General features: G+C 32.2%; 15 non-coding genes across 15 annotated transcripts; all 15 read right to left on the bottom strand.

Moving 5' to 3' along the window:
- Positions 1 to 1,284: 1,284 nt before the first annotated feature.
- On the bottom strand, positions 1,285 to 1,356 carry TRNAW-CCA (transfer RNA tryptophan (anticodon CCA)). The gene has a single exon. It is a non-coding gene; the product is annotated as a tRNA-Trp (tRNA).
- A 544-nt stretch (positions 1,357 to 1,900) lies between these two features.
- On the bottom strand, positions 1,901 to 1,972 carry TRNAW-CCA (transfer RNA tryptophan (anticodon CCA)). The gene has a single exon. It is a non-coding gene; the product is annotated as a tRNA-Trp (tRNA).
- Positions 1,973 to 5,466: 3,494 nt separating this feature from the next.
- On the bottom strand, positions 5,467 to 5,538 carry TRNAW-CCA (transfer RNA tryptophan (anticodon CCA)). The gene has a single exon. It is a non-coding gene; the product is annotated as a tRNA-Trp (tRNA).
- Positions 5,539 to 7,304: 1,766 nt separating this feature from the next.
- Positions 7,305 to 7,376, bottom strand: TRNAW-CCA (transfer RNA tryptophan (anticodon CCA)). The gene has a single exon. It is a non-coding gene; the product is annotated as a tRNA-Trp (tRNA).
- Positions 7,377 to 7,919: 543 nt separating this feature from the next.
- TRNAW-CCA (transfer RNA tryptophan (anticodon CCA)) lies at positions 7,920 to 7,991 on the bottom strand. Its single transcript has one exon. It is a non-coding gene; the product is annotated as a tRNA-Trp (tRNA).
- Positions 7,992 to 9,345: 1,354 nt separating this feature from the next.
- Positions 9,346 to 9,417, bottom strand: TRNAW-CCA (transfer RNA tryptophan (anticodon CCA)). Its single transcript has one exon. It is a non-coding gene; the product is annotated as a tRNA-Trp (tRNA).
- A 2,372-nt stretch (positions 9,418 to 11,789) lies between these two features.
- On the bottom strand, positions 11,790 to 11,861 carry TRNAW-CCA (transfer RNA tryptophan (anticodon CCA)). The gene has a single exon. It is a non-coding gene; the product is annotated as a tRNA-Trp (tRNA).
- Positions 11,862 to 13,011: 1,150 nt separating this feature from the next.
- On the bottom strand, positions 13,012 to 13,083 carry TRNAW-CCA (transfer RNA tryptophan (anticodon CCA)). The gene has a single exon. It is a non-coding gene; the product is annotated as a tRNA-Trp (tRNA).
- Positions 13,084 to 14,233: 1,150 nt separating this feature from the next.
- TRNAW-CCA (transfer RNA tryptophan (anticodon CCA)) lies at positions 14,234 to 14,305 on the bottom strand. The gene has a single exon. It is a non-coding gene; the product is annotated as a tRNA-Trp (tRNA).
- A 1,150-nt stretch (positions 14,306 to 15,455) lies between these two features.
- Positions 15,456 to 15,527, bottom strand: TRNAW-CCA (transfer RNA tryptophan (anticodon CCA)). Its single transcript has one exon. It is a non-coding gene; the product is annotated as a tRNA-Trp (tRNA).
- A 1,645-nt stretch (positions 15,528 to 17,172) lies between these two features.
- On the bottom strand, positions 17,173 to 17,244 carry TRNAW-CCA (transfer RNA tryptophan (anticodon CCA)). Its single transcript has one exon. It is a non-coding gene; the product is annotated as a tRNA-Trp (tRNA).
- Positions 17,245 to 17,788: 544 nt separating this feature from the next.
- TRNAW-CCA (transfer RNA tryptophan (anticodon CCA)) lies at positions 17,789 to 17,860 on the bottom strand. Its single transcript has one exon. It is a non-coding gene; the product is annotated as a tRNA-Trp (tRNA).
- A 2,878-nt stretch (positions 17,861 to 20,738) lies between these two features.
- Positions 20,739 to 20,810, bottom strand: TRNAW-CCA (transfer RNA tryptophan (anticodon CCA)). Its single transcript has one exon. It is a non-coding gene; the product is annotated as a tRNA-Trp (tRNA).
- Positions 20,811 to 21,354: 544 nt separating this feature from the next.
- On the bottom strand, positions 21,355 to 21,426 carry TRNAW-CCA (transfer RNA tryptophan (anticodon CCA)). The gene has a single exon. It is a non-coding gene; the product is annotated as a tRNA-Trp (tRNA).
- Positions 21,427 to 23,807: 2,381 nt separating this feature from the next.
- Positions 23,808 to 23,879, bottom strand: TRNAW-CCA (transfer RNA tryptophan (anticodon CCA)). The gene has a single exon. It is a non-coding gene; the product is annotated as a tRNA-Trp (tRNA).
- Positions 23,880 to 25,956: the final 2,077 nt, after the last annotated feature.

The following is a 25,956-nucleotide window of genomic DNA, read 5'->3' as shown; positions in this document are numbered from 1 at the left end:
TTTTTTGCATAATAATTATGAGAACTGATAAGAATGTGAGTTATTTAATGACTATGTGCTAGTGATATAGGTATCAGTTTGAGGTATAATCACATTATTGAAGTAGATAACAGTCTTGGTAATTAGTTTCTAGTATAGTATTTTTGTGCAGAAAAGAGCATTTTATCTTCAAAATGATAACTGACCCCGACGTGATTTGAACACGCAACCTTCTAATATTGAGTGAGATGCGCTACCCTTGCCTCTTATTATAACTGATTTGGTAGATTCTCTGGTGGTTTATATTACAAATAGTTCATCTGCTTATAGTAAACCTTGAATTAGGTAGTTGTCAAGCAAACAAGCCTACATCCTTGGTACTAAATGTATTTTTAAAAAAGACAAGTGACGGCAGTGATCCATAATTGATCCAGAAAAGCAAATTGCTTTTAAATGTATTTTTACATTACAGACATTTAGAGTTGGCCTTCAATTAAAGTTTAATCTAAACTGGATATTTTTAGTATTATAATTAAGAGAAATGATAAGAAGGTGAGATATTTAATGACTATATGCTAGTGATATAGGTATCAGTTTGAGCTATAATCACATTATTGAAAGTAGACAACAATCTTGGTATTTATTTTCTTGTATAGTATTTTTGGGCAGAAAAGAGCATTTTATCTTCAAAATGATAACTGACCCCGACGTGATTTGAACACGCAACCTTCTAATATTGAGTGAGATGCGCTACCGTTGCCTCTTATTAAAACTGATTTGGTAGATTCTCTGGTGGTTTATATTACAAATAGTTCATCTGCTTATACTAAACCTTGAATTAGGTAGTTGTCAAGCAAACAAGCCTACATCCTTGGTAACAAAACAAAAAGATATGTCTGGTGGTTTTTCTTTTAGTGTAGAATTTTTATGCATCACAGTATAGGTCATTTGAATGGAAAAAGTCATCCAAAAAATCAAATTGGTACTAAATGTATTGTTAAAAATGACAAGTGATGGTAGTGATCCAAAATTGATCCAGAAAAGCTAATTGCTTTTAAATGTATTGTTACATTACAGGCATTTAGAGTTGGCCTTCAAGTAAAGTTTAATCTAAACTGGATATTTTTAGTATTATAATTATGAGAACTGATAAGACGGTGAGATATATAATGACCCTATGCTAGTGATATAGGTATCAGTTTGAGCTATAATCACATTATTGAAAGTAGACAACAATCATGCTATTTAGTTTCTTGTGTAGTATTTTTTTGGCAGAATAGAGCATTTTATCTTCAAAATGTTAACTGACCCCGACGTGAATTGAACACGCAACCTTCTGATCTGGAGTCAGACGCGCTACCGTTGCGCCACGAGATCTCTTGTTAAAACTGCATCAGTAGATTTTCTGATGGTTTATATAACAAATAGTTCATCTGCTTATACTAAACCTTGAATTAGGTAGTTGTCACGCAAACAAGCCTACATCCTTGGTAACAAAACAAAAAGATATGTTTTCTGGTTTTTCCTTCAGTGTAGAGTTTTTATGCATCACAGTATAGGTCATTTGAATGGAAAAAGTCATCCAAAAAATCAAATTGGTACTAAATGTATTGTTAAAAATGACAAGTGATGGTAGTGATCCAAAATTGATCCAGAAAAGCTAATTGCTTTTAAATGTATTGTTACATTACAGACATTTAGAGTTGGCCTTCAAGTAAAGTTTAATCTAAACTGGATATTTTTAGTATTATAATTATGAGAACTGATAAGACGGTGAGATATTTAATGACCCTATGCTAGTGATATAGGTATCAGTTTGAGCTATAATCACATTATTGAAAGTAGACAACAATCATGCTATTTAGTTTCTTGTATAGTATTTTTTTGGCAGAATAGAGCATTTTATCTTCAAAATGTTAACTGACCCCGACGTGATTTGAAAACACAACCTTCTGATCTGGAGTCAGACGCGCTACCGTTGCGCCACGAGATCTCTTGTGAAAACCGAATCAGTAGATTTTCTGATGGTTAATATAACAAATAGTTCATCTGCTTATACTAAACCTTGAATTAGGTAGTTGTCACGCAAACAAGCCTACATCCTTGGTAACAAAACAAAAAGATATGTTTTCCGGTTTTTCCTTCAGTGTAGAATTTTTATGCATCACAGTATAGGTCATTTGAATGGAAAAAGTCATCCAAAAAATCAAATTGGTACTAAATGTATTGTTAAAAATGACAAGTGATGGTAGTGATCCAAAACTGATCCAGAAAAGCTAATTGCTTTTAAATGTATTGTTACATTACAGACATTTAGAGTTAGCCTTCAAGTAAAGTTTAATCTAAACTGGATATTTTTAGTATTATAATTATGAGAACTGATAAGACGGTGAGATATTTAATGACCCTATGCTAGTGATATAGGTATCAGTTTGAGCTATAATCACATTATTGAAAGTAGACAACAATCATGCTATTTAGTTTCTTGTATAGTATTTTTTTGGCAGAATAGAGCATTTTATCTTCAAAATGTTAACTGACCCCGACGTGATTTGAAAACACAACCTTCTGATCTGGAGTCAAACGCGCTACCGTTGCGCCACGAGATCTCTTGTTAAAACCGAATCAGTAGATTTTCTGATGGTTAATATAACAAATAGTTCATCTGCTTATACTAAACCTTGAATTAGGTAGTTGTCACGCAAACAAGCCTACATCCTTGGTAACAAAACAAAAAGATATGTTTTCCGGTTTTTCCTTCAGTGTAGAGTTTTTTTGCATCACAGTATAGGTCATTTGAATGGAAAAAGTCATCCAAAAAATCAAATTGGTACTAAATGTATTGTTAAAAATGACAAGTGATGGTAGTGATCCAAAATTGATCCAGAAAAGCTAATTGATTTTAAATGTATTGTTACATTACAGACATTTAGAGTTGGCCTTCAAGTAAAGTTTAATCTAAACTGGATATTTTTAGTATTATAATTATGAGAACTGATAAGACGGTGACATATTTAATGACCCTATGCTAGTGATATAGGTATCAGTTTGAGCTATAATCACACTATTGAAAGTAGACAACAATCATGGTATTTAGTTTCTTGTATAGAATTTTTTTGGCAGAATAGAGCATTTTATCTTCAAAATGATAACTGACCCTGACATGATTTGAACACGCAACCTTCTGAACTGGAGTCAGACGCACTACCGGTGCGCCACGAGGTCTCTTCTTAAAACCAATTCTGTAGATTTTTCTGGTGGGTTATATTGTAAATAGATCATCTGCTTATACTAAACCTTGAATAAGGTAGTTGTCAAGCAAACAAGTCTATATCCTTGGTAACAAAACAAAAAGATATGTCTGGTGGTTTTTCCTATAGTATAGAGTTTTTATGCATCACAGTATAGGTCATTTGAAAGGAAAAAGTCATCCATATAATCAAATTGGTACTAAATGTATTGTTAAAAATGACAAGTGATGGTAGTGATCCAAAATTGATCCAGAAAAGATCATTGCTTTTAAATGTAATGTTACATTACAGACATTTAGAGTTGGCCTTCAAGTAACGTTTTCTCTAAACTGGATATTTTTTGCATAATAATTATGAGAACTGATAAGAATGTGAGTTATTTAATGACTATGTGCTAGTGATATAGGTATCAGTTTGAGGTATAATCACATTATTGAAGTAGATAACAGTCTTGGTAATTAGTTTCTAGTATAGTATTTTTGTGCAGAAAAGAGCATTTTATCTTCAAAATGATAACTGACCCTGACGTGATTTGAACACGCAACCTTCTAATATTGAGTGAGATGCGCTACCCTTGCCTCTTATTATAACTGATTTGGTAGATTCTCTGGTGGTTTATATTACAAATAGTTCATCTGCTTATAGTAAACCTTGAATTAGGTAGTTGTCAAGCAAACAAGCCTACATCCTTGGTACTAAATGTATTTTTTAAAAAGACAAGTGACGGCAGTGATCCATAATTGATCCAGAAAAGCAAATTGCTTTTAAATGTATTTTTACATTACAGACATTTAGAGTTGGCCTTCAATTAAAGTTTAATCTAAACTGGATATTTTTAGTATTATAATTAAGAGAAATGATAAGAAGGTGAGATATTTAATGACTATATGCTAGTGATATAGGTATCAGTTTGAGCTATAATCACATTATTGAAAGTAGACAACAATCTTGGTATTTATTTTCTTGTATAGTATTTTTGGGCAGAAAAGAGCATTTTATCTTCAAAATGATAACTGACCCCGACGTGATTTGAACACGCAACCTTCTAATATTGAGTGAGATGCGCTACCGTTGCCTCTTATTAAAACTGATTTGGTAGATTCTCTGGTGGTTTATATTACAAATAGTTCATCTGCTTATACTAAACCTTGAATTAGGTAGTTGTCAAGCAAACAAGCCTACATCCTTGGTAACAAAACAAAAAGATATGTCTGGTGGTTTTTCTTTTAGTGTAGAATTTTTATGCATCACAGTATAGGTCATTTGAATGGAAAAAGTCATCCAAAAAATCAAATTGGTACTAAATGTATTGTTAAAAATGACAAGTGATGGTAGTGATCCAAAATTGATCCAGAAAAGCTAATTGCTTTTAAATGTATTGTTACATTACAGACATTTAGAGTTGGCCTTCAAGTAAAGTTTAATCTAAACTGGATATTTTTAGTATTATAATTATGAGAACTGATAAGACGGTGAGATATTTAATGACCCTATGCTAGTGATATAGGTATCAGTTTGAGCTATAATCACATTATTGAAAGTAGACAACAATCATGCTATTTAGTTTCTTGTATAGTATTTTTTTGGCAGAATAGAGCATTTTATCTTCAAAATGATAACTGACCCCGACGTGATTTGAACACGCAACCTTCTGATCTGGAGTAAGAAGCGCTACCGTCGCGCCACGAGATCTCTTGTTAAAACCGAATCAGTAGATTTTCTGATGGTTAATTTAACAAATAGTTCATCTGCTTATACTAAACCTTGAATTAGGTAGTTGTCACGCAAACAAGCCTACATCCTTGGTAACAAAACAAAAAGATATGTTTTCCGGTTTTTCCTTCAGTGTAGAGTTTTTATGCATCACAGTGTAGGTCATTTGAATGGAAAAAGTCATCCAAAAAATCAAATTGGTACTAAATGTATTGTTAAAAATGACAAGTGATGGTAGTGATCCAAAATTGATCCAGAAAAGCTAATTGCTTTTAAATGTATTGTTACATTACAGACATTTAGAGTTGGCCTTCAAGTAAAGTTTAATCTAAACTGGATATTTTTAGTATTATAATTATGAGAACTGATAAGACGGTGAGATATTTAATGACCCTATGCTAGTGATATAGGTATCAGTTTGAGCTATAATCACATTATTGAAAGTAGACAACAATCATGGTATTTAGATTCTTGTATAGAATTTTTTTGGCAGAATAGAGCATTTTATCTTCAAAATGATAACTGACCCCGACGTGATTTGAACACGCAACCTTCTGATCTGGAGTCAGACGCGCTACCGTTGCGCCACGAGGTCTCTTCTTAAAACCGATTCAGTAGAATTTTCTGGTGGGTTATATTGTAAATAGATCATCTGCTTATACTAATCCTTGAATTAGGTAGTTGTCAAGCAAACAAGTCTATATCCTTGGTAACAAAACAAAAAGATATGTCTGGTGGTTTTTCCTTTAGTTTAGAATTTTTATGCATCACAGTATAGGTCATTTGAAAGGAAAAAGTCATCCATATAATCAAATTGGTACTAAATGTACTGTTAAAATAGACAAGTGATGGTAGTGATCCAAAATTGATCCAGAAAAGATCATTGCTTTTAAATGTATTGTTACATTACAGACATTTAGAGTTGGCCTTCAAGTAACGTTTCTCTAAACTGGATATTTTTTGCATAATAATTATGAGAACTGATAAGAATGTGAGTTATTTAATGACTATGTGCTAGTGATATAGGTGTCAGTTTGAGGTATAATTACATTATTGAAAGTAGATAAAAATCTTGGTAATTAGTTTCTAGTATAGTATTTTTGGGCAGAAAAGAGCATTTTATCTTCAAAATGATAACTGACCCCGACGTGATTTGAACACGCAACCTTCTAATATTGAGTGAGATGCGCTACCGTTGCCTCTTATTATAACTGATTTGGTAGATTCTCTGGTGGTTTATATTACAAATAGTTCATCTGCTTATACTAAACCTTGAATTAGGTAGTTGTCAAGCAAACAAGCCTACATCCTTGGTAACAAAACAAAAAGATATGTCTGGTGGTTTTTCTTTTAGTGTAGAATTTTTATGCATCACAGTATAGGTCATTTGAATGGAAAAAGTCATCCAAAAAATCAAATTGGTACTAAATGTATTGTTAAAAATGACAAGTGATGGTAGTGATCCAAAATTGATCCAGAAAAGCTAATTGCTTTTAAATGTATTGTTACATTACAGACATTTAGAGTTGGCCTTCAAGTAAAGTTTAATCTAAGCTGGATATTTTTACTATTATAATTATGAGAACTGATAAGACGGTGAGATATTTAATGACCCTATGCTAGTGATATAGGTATCAGTTTGAGCTATAATCACATTATTGAAAGTAGACAACAATCATGGTATTTACTTTCTTGTATAGAATTTTTTTGGCAGAATAGAGCATTTTATCTTCAAAATGATAACTGACCCTGACGTGATTTGAACACGCAACCTTCTGATATGGAGTCAGATGCACTACCGTTGCGCCACGAGGTCTCTTCTTAAAACCGACTCTGTAGATTTTTCTGGTGGGTTATATTACAAATAGTTCATCTGCTTATACTAAACCTTGAATTAGGTAGTTGTCAAGCAAACAAGCCTAAATCCTTGGTAACAAAACAAAAAGATATGTCTGGTGGTTTTTCTTTTAGTGTAAAATTTTTATGCATCACAGTATAGGTCATTTGAATGGAAAAAGTCATCCAAAAAATCAAATTGGTACTAAGTGTATTGTTAAAAATGACAAGTGATGGTAGTGATCCAAAATTGATCCAGAAAAGCTAATTGCTTTTAAATGTATTGTTACATTACAGACATTTAGAGTTGGCCTTCAAGTAAAGTTTAATCTAAACTGGATATTTTTAGTATTATAATTATGAGAACTGATAAGACGGTGAGATATTTAATGACCCTATGCTAGTGATATAGGTATCAGTTTGAGCTATAATCACATTATTGAAAGTAGACAACAATCATGCTATTTAGTTTCTTGTATAGTATTTTTTTGGCAGAATAGAGCATTTTATCTTCAAAATGATAACTGACCCCGACGTGATTTGAACACGCAACCTTCTGATCTGGAGTCAGAAGCGCTACCGTCGCGCCACGAGATCTCTTGTTAAAACCGAATCAGTAGATTTTCTGATGGTTAATTTAACAAATAGTTCATCTGCTTATACTAAACCTTGAATTAGGTAGTTGTCACGCAAACAAGCCTACATCCTTGGTAACAAAACAAAAAGATATGTTTTCCGGTTTTTCCTTCAGTGTAGAGTTTTTATGCATCACAGTGTAGGTCATTTGAATGGAAAAAGTCATCCAAAAAATCAAATTGGTACTAAATGTATTGTTAAAAATGACAAGTGATGGTAGTGATCCAAAATTGATCCAGAAAAGCTAATTGCTTTTAAATGTATTGTTACATTACAGACATTTAGAGTTGGCCTTCAAGTAAAGTTTAATCTAAACTGGATATTTTTAGTATTATAATTATGAGAACTGATAAGACGGTGAGATATTTAATGACCCTATCCTAGTGATATAGCTATCAGTTTGAGCTATAATCACATTATTGAAAGTAGACAACAATCATGGTATTTAGAATCTTGTATAGTATTTTTGGGCAGAAAAGAGCATTTTATCTTCAAAATGATAACTGACCCCGACATGATTTGAACACGCAACCTTCTGATCTGGAGTCAGACGCGCTACCGTTGCGCCACGAGGTCTCTTGTTAAATCCGATTCAGTAGATTTTTCTGGTGGTTTATATTACAAATAGATCATCTGCTTATACTAAACCTTGAATTAGGTAGTTGTCAAGCAAACAAACCTACATCCTCGGTAACAAAACAAAAAGATATGTCTGGTGGTTTTTCCTTTAGTGTATAATTTTTATTCATCACAGTATAGGTCATTTGAATGGAAAAAGTCATCCATAAAATCAAATTGGTACTAAATGTATTGTTAAAATAGACAAGTGATGGTAGTGAACCTTGAATTAGGTAGTTGTGAAGCAAACAAACCCTCATCCTCACTAACAAAACAAAAATATATGTCTGGTGGTTTTTCCTTTAGTGTATAATTTTTATTCATCACAGTATAGGTCATTTGAATGGAAAAAGTCATCCATAAAATCAAATTGGCACTAAATGCATTGTTAAAATAGACAAGTGATGGTAGTGATCCAAAATTGATCCAGAAAAGCTAATTGCTTTTAAATTTATTGTTACATTACAGACATTTAGAGTTGGCCTTCAAGTAACGTATTCTCTAAACTGGATATTTTTTGTATAATAATTATGAGAACTGATAAGAAGGTGGGATATTTAATGACTATGTGCTAGTGATATAGGTATCAGTTTGAGCTATAATCACATTATTGAAAGTAGACAACAATCTTAGTATTTAGTTTCTTGTATAGTATCTTTTTGGCAGAAAAGAGCATTTTATCTTCAAAATGACAACTGACCCAACGTGATTTGAACACACAACCTTCTGATCTGGAGTCAGACGCGCTACCGTTGCGCCACGAGGTCTCTTGTTAAATCTGATTCAGTAGATTTTTCTGGTGGTTTATATTACAAATAGATCATATGCTTATACTAAACCTTGAATTAGGTAGTTGTCAAGCAAACAAGCCTACATCCTTGGTAACAAAACAAAAAGATATGTATTCTGGTTTTTCCTTCAGTGTAGAGTTTTTATGCCTCATAGTATACGTCATGTGAATGGAAAAAGTCATCTTTAAAATCAAATTGGTACTAAATGTATTTCTAAAAAAGACAAGTGACGGCAGTGATCCAAAATTGATCCAGAAAAGCTAATTGCTTTTAAATGTATTGTTACATTACACACATTTAGAGTTGGCCTTCAAGTAAAGTTTAATCTAAACTGGATATTTTTAGTATTATAATTATGAGAACTGATAAGAAGGTGAGATATTTAATGACTATGTGCTAGTGATATAGGTATCAGTTTGAGCTATAATCACATTATTGAAAGTAGACAACAATCTTAGTATTTAGTTACTTGTATAGTATTTTTTTGGCAGAAGAGAGCACTTTATCTTCAAAATGACAACTGACCCCGACGTGATTAGAACATGCAACCTTCTGATCTGGAGTCAGACGCGCTACCGTTGCGCCACGAGGTCTCTTGTTAAATCTGATTCAGTAGATTTTTCTGGTGGTTTATATTACAAATAGATCATCTGCTTATACTAAACCTTGAATTAGGTAGTTGTCAAGCAAACAAACCTACATCCTCGGTAACAAAACAAAAAGATATGTCTGGTGGTGTTTCCTTTAGTGTATAATTTTTATTCATCACAGTATAGGTCATTTGAATGGAAAAAGTCATCCATAAAATCAAATTGGTACTAAATGTATTGTTAAAATAGACAAGTGATGGTAGTGATCCAAAATTGATCCAGAAAAGCTAATTGCTTTTAAATGTATTGGTACATTACAGACATTTAGAGTTGGCCTTCAAGTAACGTATTCTCTAAACTGGATATTTTTTGTATAATAATTATGAGAACTGATAAGAATGTGAGTTATTTAATGACTATGTGCTAGTGATATAGGTATCAGTTTGAGGTATAATCACATTATTGAAAGTAGATAACAATCTTGGTAATTAGTTTTTAGTATAGTATTTTTGGGCAGAATAGAGCATTTTATCTTCAAAATGATAACCGACCCTGACGTGATTTGAACACGCAACCTTCTAATCTTGAGTCAGATGAGCTAACGTTGCCTCTTATTAAAACTGATTCAGTAGATTTTCTGGTGGTTTATATTACAAATAGTTCATCTGCTTATGCTAAACCTTGAATTAGGTAGTTGTCAAGCAAACAAGCCTACATCCTTGGTAACAAAACAAAAAGATATGTATTCTGGTTTTTCCTTCAGTGTAGAGTTTTTATGCCTCATAGTATACGTCATGTGAATGTAAAAAGTCATCTTTAAAATCAAATTGGTACTAAATGTATTTCTAAAAAAGACAAGTGACGGCAGTGATAAAAAATTGATCCAGAAAAGCTAATTGCTTTTAAATGTATTGTTACATTACAGACATTTAGAGTTGGTCTTCAAGTAAACTTTAATCTAAACTGGATATTTTTAGTATTATAATTATGAGAACTGATAAGAAGGTGGGATATTTAATGACTATGTGCTAGTGATATAGGTATCAGTTTGAGCTATAATCACATTATTGAAAGTAGACAACAATCTTAGTATTTAGTTTCTTGTATAGTATCTTTTTGGCAGAAAAGAGCATTTTATCTTCAAAATGACATCTGACCCCGACGTGATTTGAACACGCAACCTTCTAATATTGAGTGAGATGCGCTACCGTTGCACCACGAGGTCTCTTGTTAAATCCAATTCAGTAGATTTTTCTGGTGGTTAATATTACAAATAGATCATCTGCTTATACTAAACCTTGATTTAGGTAGTTGTCAAGCAAACAAACCTTCATCCTCAGTAACAAAACAAACAGATATGTCTGGTGGTTTTTCCTTTAGTGTATAATTTTTATTCATCACAGTATAGGTCATTTGAATGGAAAAAGTCATCCATAAAATCAAATTGGTACTAAATGCATTGTTAAAATAGACAAGTGATGGTAGTGATCCAAAATTGATCCAGAAAAGCTAATTGCTTTTAAATGTATTGTTACATTACAGACATTTAGAGTTGGCCTTCAAGTAAAGTTTTCTCTAAACTGGATATTTTTTGTATAATAATTATGAGAACTGATAAGAATGTGAGTTATTTAATGACTATGTGCTAGTGATATAGGTATCAGTTTGAGCTATAATCACATTATTGAAAGTAGACAACAATCTTAGTATTTAGTTTCTTGTATAGTATTTTTGGGCAGAATAGAGCATTTTATCTTCAAAATGATAACCGACCCTGACGTGAATTGAACACGCAACCTTCTAATCTTGAGTCAGATGAGCTAACGTTGCCTCTTATTAAAACTGATTCAGTAGATTTTCTGGTGGTTTATATTACAAATAGTTCATCTGCTTATGCTAAACCTTGAATTAGGTAGTTGTCAAGCAAACAAACCTACATCCTTGGTAACAAAACAAAAAGATATGTATTCTGGTTTTTCCTTCAGTGTAGAGTTTTTATGCCTCATAGTATACGTCATGTGAATGGAAAAAGTCATCTTTAAAATCAAATTGGTACTAAATGTATTTCTAAAAAAGACAAGTGACGGCAGTGATCCAAAATTGATCCAGAAAAGCTAATTGCTTTTAAATGTATTGTTACATTACAGACATTTAGAGTTGGCCTTCAAGTAAAGTTTAATCTAAACTGGATATTTTTAGTATTATAAATATGAGAACTGATAAGAAGGTGAGATATTTAATGACTATGTGCTAGTGATATAGGTATCAGTTTGAGCTATAATCACATTATTGAAAGTAGACAACAATCTTAGTATTTAGTTTCTTGTATAGTATTTTTTTGGCAGAAGAGAGCACTTTATCTTCAAAATGACAACTGACCCCGACGTGATTAGAACATGCAACCTTCTGATCTGGAGTCAGACGCGCTACCGTTGCGCCACGAGGTCTCTTGTTAAATCCGATTCAGTAGATTTTTCTGGTGGTTTATATTACAAATAGATCATCTGCTTATACTAAACCTTGAATTAGGTAGTTGTCAAGCAAACAAACCTACATCCTCGGTAACAAAACAAAAAGATATGTCTGGTGGTTTTTCCTTTAGTGTATAATTTTTATTCATCACAGTATAGGTCATTTGAATGGAAAAAGTCATCCATAAAATCAAATTGGTACTAAATGTATTGTTAAAATAGACAAGTGATGGTAGTGATCCAAAATTGATCCAGAAAAGCTAATTGCTTTTAAATGTATTGGTACATTACAGACATTTAGAGTTGGCCTTCAAGTAACGTATTCTCTAAACTGGATATTTTTTGTATAATAATTATGAGAACTGATAAGAATGTGAGTTATTTAATGACTATGTGCTAGTGATATAGGTATCAGTTTGAGGTATAATCACATTATTGAAAGTAGATAACAATCTTGGTAATTAGTTTTTAGTATAGTATTTTTGGGCAGAATAGAGCATTTTATCTTCAAAATGATAACCGACCCTGACGTGATTTGAACACGCAACCTTCTAATCTTGAGTCAGATGAGCTAACGTTGCCTCTTATTAAAACTGATTCAGTAGATTTTCTGGTGGTTTATATTACAAATAGTTCATCTGCTTATGCTAAACCTTGAATTAGGTAGTTGTCAAGCAAACAAGCCTACATCCTTGGTAACAAAACAAAAAGATATGTATTCTGGTTTTTCCTTCAGTGTAGAGTTTTTATGCCTCATAGTATACGTCATGTGAATGTAAAAAGTAATCTTTAAAATCAAATTGGTACTAAATGTATTTCTAAAAAAGACAAGTGACGGCAGTGATACAAAATTGATCCAGAAAAGCTAATTGCTTTTAAATGTATTGTTACATTACAGACATTTAGAGTTGGTCTTCAAGTAACGTATTCTCTAAACTGGATATTTTTTGTATAATAATTATGAGAACTGATAAGAAGGTGGGATATTTAATGACTATGTGCTAGTGATATAGGTATCAGTTTGAGCTATAATCACATTATTGAAAGTAGACAACAATCTTAGTATTTAGTTTCTTGTATAGTATTTTTTGGGCAGAAAAGAGCATTTTATCTTCAAAATGATAACTGTCCCTGACGTGATTTGAACACACAACCTTCTGATCTGGAGTCAGACGCGCTACCGTTGCGCCACGAGGTCTCTTGTTAAATCTGATTCAGTAGATTTTTCTGGTGGTTTATATTACAAATAGATCATATGCTTATACTAAACCTTGAATTAGGTAGTTGTGAAGCAAACAAACCCTCATCCTCACTAACAAAACAAAAATATATGTCTGGTGGTTTTTCCTTTAGTGTATAATTTTTATTCATCACAGTATAGGTCATTTGAATGGAAAAAGTCATCCATAAAATCAAATTGGCACTAAATGCATTGTTAAAATAGACAAGTGATGGTAGTGATCCAAAATTGATCCAGAAAAGCTAATTGCTTTTAAATTTATTGTTACATTACAGACATTTAGAGTTGGCCTTCAAGTAACGTATTCTCTAAACTGGATATTTTTTGTATAATAATTATGAGAACTGATAAGAATGTGAGTTATTTAATGACTATGTGCTAGTGATATAGGTATCAGTTTGAGGTATAATCACATTATTGAAAGTAGATAACAATCTTGGTAATTAGTTTCTAGTATAGTATTTTTGGGCAGAATAGAGCATTTTATCTTCAAAATGATAACCGACCCTGACGTGATTTGAACACGCAACCTTCTAATCTTGAGTCAGATGAGCTAACGTTGCCTCTTATTAAAACTGATTCAGTAGATTTTCTGGTGGTTTATATTACAAATAGTTCATCTGCTTATGCTAAACCTTGAATTAGGTAGTTGTCAAGCAAACAAGCCTACATCCTTGGTAACAAAACAAAAAGATATGTATTCTGGTTTTTCCTTCAGTGTAGAGTTTTTATGCCTCATAGTATACGTCATGTGAATGGAAAAAGTCATCTTTAAAATCAAATTGGTACTAAATGTATTTCTAAAAAAGACAAGTGACGGCAGTGATCCAAAATTGATCCAGAAAAGCTAATTGCTTTTAAATGTATTGTTACATTACACACATTTAGAGTTGGCCTTCAAGTAAAGTTTAATCTAAACTGGATATTTTTAGTATTATAATTATGAGAACTGATAAGAAGGTGAGATATTTAATGACTATGTGCTAGTGATATAGGTATCAGTTTGAGCTATAATCACATTATTGAAAGTAGACAACAATCTTAGTATTTAGTTTCTTGTATAGTATTTTTTTGGCAGAAGAGAGCACTTTATCCTCAAAATGACAACTGACCCCGACGTGATTAGAACATGCAACCTTCTGATCTGGAGTCAGACGCGCTACCGTTGCGCCACGAGGTCTCTTGTTAAATCCGATTCAGTAGATTTTTCTGGTGGTTTATATTACAAATAGATCATCTGCTTATACTAAACCTTGAATTAGGTAGTTGTCAAGCAAACAAACCTACATCCTCGGTAACAAAACAAAAAGATATGTCTGGTGGTTTTTCCTTTAGTGTATAATTTTTATTCATCACAGTATAGGTCATTTGAATGGAAAAAGTCATCCATAAAATCAAATTGGTACTAAATGTATTGTTAAAATAGACAAGTGATGGTAGTGATCCAAAATTGATCCAGAAAAGCTAATTGCTTTTAAATGTATTGTTACATTACAGACATTTAGAGTTGGCCTTCAAGTAACGTATTCTCTAAACTGGATATTTTTTGTATAATAATTATGAGAACTGATAAGAATGTGAGTTATTTAATGACTATGTGCTAGTGATATAGGTATCAGTTTGAGGTATAATCACATTATTGAAAGTAGATAACGATCTTGGTAATTAGTTTTTAGTATAGTATTTTTGGGCAGAATAGAGCATTTTATCTTCAAAATGATAACCGACCCTGATGTGATTTGAACACGCAACCTTCTAATCTTGAGTCAGATGAGCTAACGTTGCCTCTTATTAAAACTGCATCAGTAGATTTTCTGATGGTTTATATAACAAATAGTTCATCTGCTTATACTAAACCTTGAATTAGGTAGTTGTCACGCAAACAAGCCTACATCCTTGGTAACAAAACAAAAAGATATGTTTTCTGGTTTTTCCTTCAGTGTAGAGTTTTTATGCATCACAGTATAGGTCATTTGAATGGAAAAAGTCATCCAAAAAATCAAATTGGTACTAAATGTATTGTTATAAATGACAAGTGATGGTAGTGATCCAAAATTGATCCAGAAAAGCTAATTGCTTTTAAATGTATTGTTACATTACAGACATTTAGAGTTGGCATTCAAGTAAAGTTTAATCTAAACTGGATATTTTTAGTATTATAATTATGAGAACTGATAAGACGGTGAGATATTTAATGACCCTATGCTAGTGATATAGGTATCAGTTTGAGCTATAATCACATTATTGAAAGTAGACAACAATCATGCTATTTAGTTTCTTGTATAGTATTTTTTTGGCAGAATAGAGCATTTTATCTTCAAAATGTTAACTGACCCCGACGTGATTTGAAAACACAACCTTCTGATCTGGAGTCAGACGCGCTACCGTTGCGCCACGAGATCTCTTGTGAAAACCGAATCAGTAGATTATATGATGGTTAATATAACAAAAAGTTCATCTGCTTATACTAAACCTTGAATTAGGTAGTTGTCACGCAAACAAGCCTACATCCTTGGTAACAAAACAAAAAGATATGTTTTCCGGTTTTTCCTTCAGTGTAGAGTTTTTATGCATCACAGTATAGGTCATTTGAATGGAAAAAGTCATCCAAAAAATCAAATTGGTACTAAATGTATTGTTAAAAATGACAAGTGATGGTAGTGATCCAAAATTGATCCAGAAAAGATCATTGCTTTTAAATGTAATGTTACATTACAGACATTTAGAGTTGGCCTTCAAGTAACGTTTTCTCTAAACTGGATATTTTTTGCATAATAATTATGAGAACTGATAAGAATGTGAGTTATTTAATGACTATGTGCTAGTGATATAGGTATCAGTTTGAGGTATAATCACATTATTGAAGTAGATAACAGTCTTGGTAATTAGTTTCTAGTATAGTATTTTTGTGCAGAAAAGAGCATTTTATCTTCAAAATGATAACTGACCCCGACGTGATTTGAACACGCAACCTTCTAATATTGAGTGAGATGCGCTACCCTTGCCTCTTATTATAACTGATTTGGTAGATTCTCTGGTGGTTTATATTACAAATAGTTCATCTGCTTATAGTAAACCTTGAATTAGGTAGTTGTCAAGCAAACAAGCCTACATCCTTGGTACTAAATGTATTTTTAAAAAAGACAAGTGACGGCAGTGATCCATAATTGATCCAGAAAAGCAAATTGCTTTTAAATGTATTTTTACATTACAGACATTTAGAGTTGGCCTTCAATTAAAGTTTAATCTAAACTGGATATTTTTAGTATTATAATTAAGAGAAATGATAAGAAGGTGAGATATTTAATGACTATATGCTAGTGATATAGGTATCAGTTTGAGCTATAATCACATTATTGAAAGTAGACAACAATCTTGGTATTTATTTTCTTGTATAGTATTTTTGGGCAGAAAAGAGCATTTTATCTTCAAAATGATAACTGACCCTGACGTGATTTGAACACGCAACCTTCTAATATTGAGTGAGATGCGCTACCGTTGCCTCTTATTAAAACTGATTTGGTAGATTCTCTGGTGGTTTATATTACAAATAGTTCATCTGCTTATACTAAACCTTGAATTAGGTAGTTGTCAAGCAAACAAGCCTACATCCTTGGTAACAAAACAAAAAGATATGTCTGGTGGTTTTTCTTTTAGTGTAAAATTTTTATGCATCACAGTATAGGTCATTTGAATGGAAAAAGTCATCCAAAAAATCAAATTGGTACTAAATGTATTGTTAAAAATGACAAGTGATGGTAGTGATCCAAAATTGATCCAGAAAAGCTAATTGCTTTTAAATGTATTGTTACATTACAGGCATTTAGAGTTGGCCTTCAAGTAAAGTTTAATCTAAACTGGATATTTTTAGTATTATAATTATGAGAACTGATAAGACGGTGAGATATATAATGACCCTATGCTAGTGATATAGGTATCAGTTTGAGCTATAATCACATTATTGAAAGTAGACAACAATCATGCTATTTAGTTTCTTGTGTAGTATTTTTTTGGCAGAATAGAGCATTTTATCTTCAAAATGTTAACTGACCCCGACGTGAGTTGAACACGCAACCTTCTGATCTGGAGTCAGACGCGCTACCGTTGCGCCACGAGATCTCTTGTTAAAACTGCATCAGTAGATTTTCTGATGGTTTATATAACAAATAGTTCATCTGCTTATACTAAACCTTGAATTAGGTAGTTGTCACGCAAACAAGCCTACATCCTTGGTAACAAAACAAAAAGATATGTTTTCTGGTTTTTCCTTCAGTGTAGAGTTTTTATGCATCACAGTATAGGTCATTTGAATGGAAAAAGTCATCCAAAAAATCAAATTGGTACTAAATGTATTGTTAAAAATGACAAGTGATGGTAGTGATCCAAAATTGATCCAGAAAAGCTAATTGCTTTTAAATGTATTGTTACATTACAGACATTTAGAGTTGGCATTCAAGTAAAGTTTAATCTAAACTGGATATTTTTAGTATTATAATTATGAGAACTGATAAGACGGTGAGATATTTAATGACCCTATGCTAGTGATATAGGTATCAGTTTGAGCTATAATCACATTATTGAAAGTAGACAACAATCATGCTATTTAGTTTCTTGTATAGTATTTTTTTGGCAGAATAGAGCATTTTATCTTCAAAATGTTAACTGACCCCGACGTGATTTGAAAACACAACCTTCTGATCTGGAGTCAGACGCGCTACCGTTGCGCCACGAGATCTCTTGTGAAAACCGAATCAGTAGATTTTCTGATGGTTAATATAACAAATAGTTCATCTGCTTATACTAAACCTTGAATTAGGTAGTTGTCACGCAAACAAGCCTACATCCTTGGTAACAAAACAAAAAGATATGTTTTCCGGTTTTTCCTTCAGTGTAGAATTTTTATGCATCACAGTATAGGTCATTTGAATGGAAAAAGTCATCCAAAAAATCAAATTGGTACTAAATGTATTGTTAAAAATGACAAGTGATGGTAGTGATCCAAAACTGATCCAGAAAAGCTAATTGCTTTTAAATGTATTGTTACATTACAGACATTTAGAGTTGGCCTTCAAGTAAAGTTTAATCTAAACTGGATATTTTTAGTATTATAATTATGAGAACTGATAAGACGGTGAGATATTTAATGACCCTATGCTAGTGATATAGGTATCAGTTTGAGCTATAATCACATTATTGAAAGTAGACAACAATCATGCTATTTAGTTTCTTGTATAGTATTTTTTTGGCAGAATAGAGCATTTTATCTTCAAAATGTTAACTGACCCCGACGTGATTTGAAAACACAACCTTCTGATCTGGAGTCAAACGCGCTACCGTTGCGCCACGAGATCTCTTGTTAAAACCGAATCAGTAGATTTTCTGATGGTTAATATAACAAATAGTTCATCTGCTTATACTAAACCTTGAATTAGGTAGTTGTCACGCAAACAAGCCTACATCCTTGGTAACAAAACAAAAAGATATGTTTTCCGGTTTTTCCTTCAGTGTAGAGTTTTTTTGCATCACAGTATAGGTCATTTGAATGGAAAAAGTCATCCAAAAAATCAAATTGGTACTAAATGTATTGTTAAAAATGACAAGTGATGGTAGTGATCCAAAATTGATCCAGAAAAGCTAATTGATTTTAAATGTATTGTTACATTACAGACATTTAGAGTTGGCCTTCAAGTAAAGTTTAATCTAAACTGGATATTTTTAGTATTATAATTATGAGAACTGATAAGACGGTGACATATTTAATGACCCTATGCTAGTGATATAGGTATCAGTTTGAACTATAATCACACTATTGAAAGTAGACAACAATCATGGTATTTAGTTTCTTGTATAGAATTTTTTTGGCAGAATAGAGCATTTTATCTTCAAAATGATAACTGACCCTGACATGATTTGAACACGCAACCTTCTGAACTGGAGTCAGACGCACTACCGGTGCGCCACGAGGTCTCTTCTTAAAACCAATTCTGTAGATTTTTCTGGTGGGTTATATTGTAAATAGATCATCTGCTTATACTAAACCTTGAATAAGGTAGTTGTCAAGCAAACAAGTCTATATCCTTGGTAACAAAACAAAAAGATATGTCTGGTGGTTTTTCCTATAGTATAGAGTTTTTATGCATCACATTATAGGTCATTTGAAAGGAAAAAGTCATCCATATAATCAAATTGGTACTAAATGTATTGTTAAAAATGACAAGTGATGGTAGTGATCCAAAATTGATCCAGAAAAGATCATTGCTTTTAAATGTAATGTTACATTACAGACATTTAGAGTTGGCCTTCAAGTAACGTTTTCTCTAAACTGGATATTTTTTGCATAATAATTATGAGAACTGATAAGAATGTGAGTTATTTAATGACTATGTGCTAGTGATATAGGTATCAGTTTGAGGTATAATCACATTATTGAAGTAGATAACAGTCTTGGTAATTAGTTTCTAGTATAGTATTTTTGTGCAGAAAAGAGCATTTTATCTTCAAAATGATAACTGACCCCGACGTGATTTGAACACGCAACCTTCTAATATTGAGTGAGATGCGCTACCCTTGCCTCTTATTATAACTGATTTGGTAGATTCTCTGGTGGTTTATATTACAAATAGTTCATCTGCTTATAGTAAACCTTGAATTAGGTAGTTGTCAAGCAAACAAGCCTACATCCTTGGTACTAAATGTATTTTTTAAAAAGACAAGTGACGGCAGTGATCCATAATTGATCCAGAAAAGCAAATTGCTTTTAAATGTATTTTTACATTACAGACATTTAGAGTTGGCCTTCAATTAAAGTTTAATCTAAACTGGATATTTTTAGTATTATAATTAAGAGAAATGATAAGAAGGTGAGATATTTAATGACTATATGCTAGTGATATAGGTATCAGTTTGAGCTATAATCACATTATTGAAAGTAGACAACAATCTTGGTATTTATTTTCTTGTATAGTATTTTTGGGCAGAAAAGAGCATTTTATCTTCAAAATGATAACTGACCCCGACGTGATTTGAACACGCAACCTTCTAATATTGAGTGAGATGCGCTACCGTTGCCTCTTATTAAAACTGATTTGGTAGATTCTCTGGTGGTTTATATTACAAATAGTTCATCTGCTTATACTAAACCTTGAATTAGGTAGTTGTCAAGCAAACAAGCCTACATCCTTGGTAACAAAACAAAAAGATATGTCTGGTGGTTTTTCTTTTAGTGTAGAATTTTTATGCATCACAGTATAGGTCATTTGAATGGAAAAAGTCATCCAAAAAATCAAATTGGTACTAAATGTATTGTTAAAAATGACAAGTGATGGTAGTGATCCAAAATTGATCCAGAAAAGCTAATTGCTTTTAAATGTATTGTTACATTACAGACATTTAGAGTTGGCCTTCAAGTAAAGTTTAATCTAAACTGGATATTTTTAGTATTATAATTATGAGAACTGATAAGACGGTGAGATATTTAATGACCCTATGCTAGTGATATAGGTATCAGTTTGAGCTATAATCACATTATTGAAAGTAGACAACAATCATGCTATTTAGTTTCTTGTATAGTATTTTTTTGGCAGAATAGAGCATTTTATCTTCAAAATGATAACTGACCCCGACGTGATTTGAACACGCAACCTTCTGATCTGGAGTCAGAAGCGCTACCGTCGCGCCACGAGATCTCTTGTTAAAACCGAATCAGTAGATTTTCTGATGGTTAATTTAACAAATAGTTCATCTGCTTATACTAAACCTTGAATTAGGTAGTTGTCACGCAAACAAGCCTACATCCTTGGTAACAAAACAAAAAGATATGTTTTCCGGTTTTTCCTTCAGTGTAGAGTTTTTATGCATCACAGTGTAGGTCATTTGAATGGAAAAAGTCATCCAAAAAATCAAATTGGTACTAAATGTATTGTTAAAAATGACAAGTGATGGTAGTGATCCAAAATTGATCCAGAAAAGCTAATTGCTTTTAAATGTATTGTTACATTACAGACATTTAGAGTTGGCCTTCAAGTAAAGTTTAATCTAAACTGGATATTTTTAGTATTATAATTATGAGAACTGATAAGACGGTGAGATATTTAATGACCCTATGCTAGTGATATAGGTATCAGTTTGAGCTATAATCACATTATTGAAAGTAGACAACAATCATGGTATTTAGATTCTTGTATAGAATTTTTTTGGCAGAATAGAGCATTTTATCTTCAAAATGATAACTGACCCCGACGTGATTTGAACACGCAACCTTCTGATCTGGAGTCAGACGCGCTACCGTTGCGCCACGAGGTCTCTTCTTAAAACCGATTCAGTAGAATTTTCTGGTGGGTTATATTGTAAATAGATCATCTGCTTATACTAATCCTTGAATTAGGTAGTTGTCAAGCAAACAAGTCTATATCCTTGGTAACAAAACAAAAAGATATGTCTGGTGGTTTTTCCTTTAGTTTAGAATTTTTATGCATCACAGTATAGGTCATTTGAAAGGAAAAAGTCATCCATATAATCAAATTGGTACTAAATGTACTGTTAAAATAGACAAGTGATGGTAGTGATCCAAAATTGATCCAGAAAAGATCATTGCTTTTAAATGTATTGTTACATTACAGACATTTAGAGTTGGCCTTCAAGTAACGTTTCTCTAAACTGGATATTTTTTGCATAATAATTATGAGAACTGATAAGAATGTGAGTTATTTAATGACTATGTGCTAGTGATATAGGTGTCAGTTTGAGGTATAATTACATTATTGAAAGTAGATAAAAATCTTGGTAATTAGTTTCTAGTATAGTATTTTTGGGCAGAAAAGAGCATTTTATCTTCAAAATGATAACTGACCCCGACGTGATTTGAACACGCAACCTTCTAATATTGAGTGAGATGCGCTACCGTTGCCTCTTATTATAACTGATTTGGTAGATTCTCTGGTGGTTTATATTACAAATAGTTCATCTGCTTATACTAAACCTTGAATTAGGTAGTTGTCAAGCAAACAAGCCTACATCCTTGGTAACAAAACAAAAAGATATGTCTGGTGGTTTTTCTTTTAGTGTAGAATTTTTATGCATCACAGTATAGGTCATTTGAATGGAAAAAGTCATCCAAAAAATCAAATTGGTACTAAATGTATTGTTAAAAATGACAAGTGATGGTAGTGATCCAAAATTGATCCAGAAAAGCTAATTGCTTTTAAATGTATTGTTACATTACAGACATTTAGAGTTGGCCTTCAAGTAAAGTTTAATCTAAGCTGGATATTTTTACTATTATAATTATGAGAACTGATAAGACGGTGAGATATTTAATGACCCTATGCTAGTGATATAGGTATCAGTTTGAGCTATAATCACATTATTGAAAGTAGACAACAATCATGGTATTTACTTTCTTGTATAGAATTTTTTTGGCAGAATAGAGCATTTTATCTTCAAAATGATAACTGACCCTGACGTGATTTGAACACGCAACCTTCTGATATGGAGTCAGATGCACTACCGTTGCGCCACGAGGTCTCTTCTTAAAACCGACTCTGTAGATTTTTCTGGTGGGTTATATTACAAATAGTTCATCTGCTTATACTAAACCTTGAATTAGGTAGTTGTCAAGCAAACAAGCCTAAATCCTTGGTAACAAAACAAAAAGATATGTCTGGTGGTTTTTCTTTTAGTGTAAAATTTTTATGCATCACAGTATAGGTCATTTGAATGGAAAAAGTCATCCAAAAAATCAAATTGGTACTAAGTGTATTGTTAAAAATGACAAGTGATGGTAGTGATCCAAAATTGATCCAGAAAAGCTAATTGCTTTTAAATGTATTGTTACATTACAGACATTTAGAGTTGGCCTTCAAGTAAAGTTTAATCTAAACTGGATATTTTTAGTATTATAATTATGAGAACTGATAAGACGGTGAGATATTTAATGACCCTATGCTAGTGATATAGGTATCAGTTTGAGCTATAATCACATTATTGAAAGTAGACAACAATCATGCTATTTAGTTTCTTGTATAGTATTTTTTTGGCAGAATAGAGCATTTTATCTTCAAAATGATAACTGACCCCGACATGATTTGAACACGCAACCTTCTGATCTGGAGTCAGAAGCGCTACCGTCGCGCCACGAGATCTCTTGTTAAAACCGAATCAGTAGATTTTCTGATGGTTAATTTAACAAATAGTTCATCTGCTTATACTAAACCTTGAATTAGGTAGTTGTCACGCAAACAAGCCTACATCCTTGGTAACAAAACAAAAAGATATGTTTTCCGGTTTTTCCTTCAGTGTAGAGTTTTTATGCATCACAGTGTAGGTCATTTGAATGGAAAAAGTCATCCAAAAAATCAAATTGGTACTAAATGTATTGTTAAAAATGACAAGTGATGGTAGTGATCCAAAATTGATCCAGAAAAGCTAATTGCTTTTAAATGTATTGTTACATTACAGACATTTAGAGTTGGCCTTCAAGTAAAGTTTAATCTAAACTGGATATTTTTAGTATTATAATTATGAGAACTGATAAGACGGTGAGATATTTAATGACCCTATCCTAGTGATATAGCTATCAGTTTGAGCTATAATCACATTATTGAAAGTAGACAACAATCATGGTATTTAGATTCTTGTATAGTATTTTTGGGCAGAAAAGAGCATTTTATCTTCAAAATGATAACTGACCCCGACATGATTTGAACACGCAACCTTCTGATCTGGAGTCAGACGCGCTACCGTTGCGCCACGAGATCTCTTGTTAAAACGGAATCAGTAGATTTTCTGATGGTTTATATAACAAATAGTTCATCTGCTTATACTAAACCTTGAATTAGGTAGTTGTCACGCAAACAAGCCTACATCCTTGGTAACAAAACAAAAAGATATGTTTTCTGGTTTTTCCTTCAGTGTAGAGTTTTTATGCATCACAGTATAGGTCATTTGAATGGAAAAATTCATCCAAAAAATCAAATTGGTACTAAATGTATTGTTAAAAATGACAAGTGATGGTAGTGATCCAAAATTGATCCAGAAAAGCTAATTGCTTTTAAATGTATTGTTACATTACAGACATTTAGAGTTGGCCTTCAAGTAAAGTTTAATCTAAACTGGATATTTTTAGTATTATAATTATGAGAACTGATAAGACGGTGAGATATTTAATGACCCTATGCTAGTGATATAGGTATCAGTTTGAGCTATAATCACATTATTGAAAGTAGACAACAATCATGCTATTTAGTTTCTTGTATAGTATTTTTTTGGCAGAATAGAGCATTTTATCTTCAAAATGTTAACTGACCCCGACGTGATTTGAAAACACAACCTTCTGATATGGAGTCAGACGCGCTACCGTTGCGCCACGAGATCTCTTGTTAAAACCGAATCAGTAGATTTTCTGATGGTTAATATAACAAATAGTTCATCTGCTTATACTAAACCTTGAATTAGGTAGTTGTCACGCAAACAAGCCTACATCCTTGGTAACAAAACAAAAAGATATGTTTTCCGGTTTTTCCTTCAGTGTAGAGTTTTTATGCATCACAGTATAGGTCATTTGAATGGAAAAAGTCATCCAAAAAATCAAATTGGTACTAAATGTATTGTTAAAAATGACAAGTGATGGTAGTGATCCAAAATTGATCCAGAAAAGCTAATTGCTTTTAAATGTATTGTTACATTACAGACATTTAGAGTTGGCCTACAAGTAAAGTTTAATCTAAACTGGATATTTTTAGTATTATAATTATGAGAACTGATAAGATGGTGAGATATTTAATGACCCTATGCTAGTGATATAGGTATCAGTTTGAGGTATAATCACACTATTGAAAGTAGACAACAATCATGGTATTTAGTTTCTTGTATAGAATTTTTTTGGCAGAATAGAGCATTTTATCTTCAAAATGATAACTGACCCTGACGTGATTTGAACACGCAACCTTCTGAACTGGAGTCAGACACGCTACCGTTGCGCCATGAGGTCTCTTGTTAAAACCTATTCAGTAGATTTTTCTGGTGGGTTATATTGTAAATAGATCATCTGCTTATACTAAACCTTGAATTAGGTAGTTGTCAAGCAAACAAGTCTATATCCTTGGTAACAAAACAAAAAGATATGTCTGGTGGTTTTTCCTTTAGTTTAGAATTTTTATGCATCACAGTATAGGTCATTTGAATGGAAAAAGTCATCCATAAAATCAAATTGGTACTAAATGTATTGTTAAAATAGACAAGTGATGGTAGTGATCCAAAATTGATCCAGAAAAGATCATTGCTTTTAAATGTATTGTTACATTACAGACATTTAGAGTTGGCCTTCAAGTAACGTTTTCTCTAAACTGGATATTTTTTGCATAATAATAATGAGAACTGATAAGAATGTGAGTTATTTAATGACTATGTGCTAGTGATATAGGTGTCAGTTTGAGGTATAATTACATTATTGAAAGTAGATAAAAATCTTGGTAATTAGTTTCTAGTATAGTATTTTTGGGCAGAAAAGAGCATTTTATCTTCAAAATGATAACTGACCCCGACGTGATTTGAACACGCAACCTTCTAATATTGAGTGAGATGCGCTACCGTTGCCTCTTATTATAACTGATTTGGTAGATTCTCTGGTGGTTTATATTACAAATAGTTCATCTGCTTATACTAAACCTTGAATTAGGTAGTTGTCAAGCAAACAAGCCTACATCCTTGGTAACAAAACAAAAAGATATGTCTGGTGGTTTTTCTTTTAGTGTAGAATTTTTATGCATCACAGTATAGGTCATTTGAATGGAAAAAGTCATCCAAAAAATCAAATTGGTACTAAATGTATTGTTA

The sequence above is a fragment of the Taudactylus pleione genome, unplaced genomic scaffold (genome assembly GCF_031769625.1).
Source record: "Taudactylus pleione unplaced genomic scaffold, aTauple2 ptg000393l, whole genome shotgun sequence".
NCBI classification, from domain to species: Eukaryota; Metazoa; Chordata; class Amphibia; order Anura; family Myobatrachidae; genus Taudactylus; species Taudactylus pleione.
The sequence above is the reverse complement of the archived record's forward strand: the minus strand, read 5'-3'. Positions and strand labels throughout refer to the sequence as shown.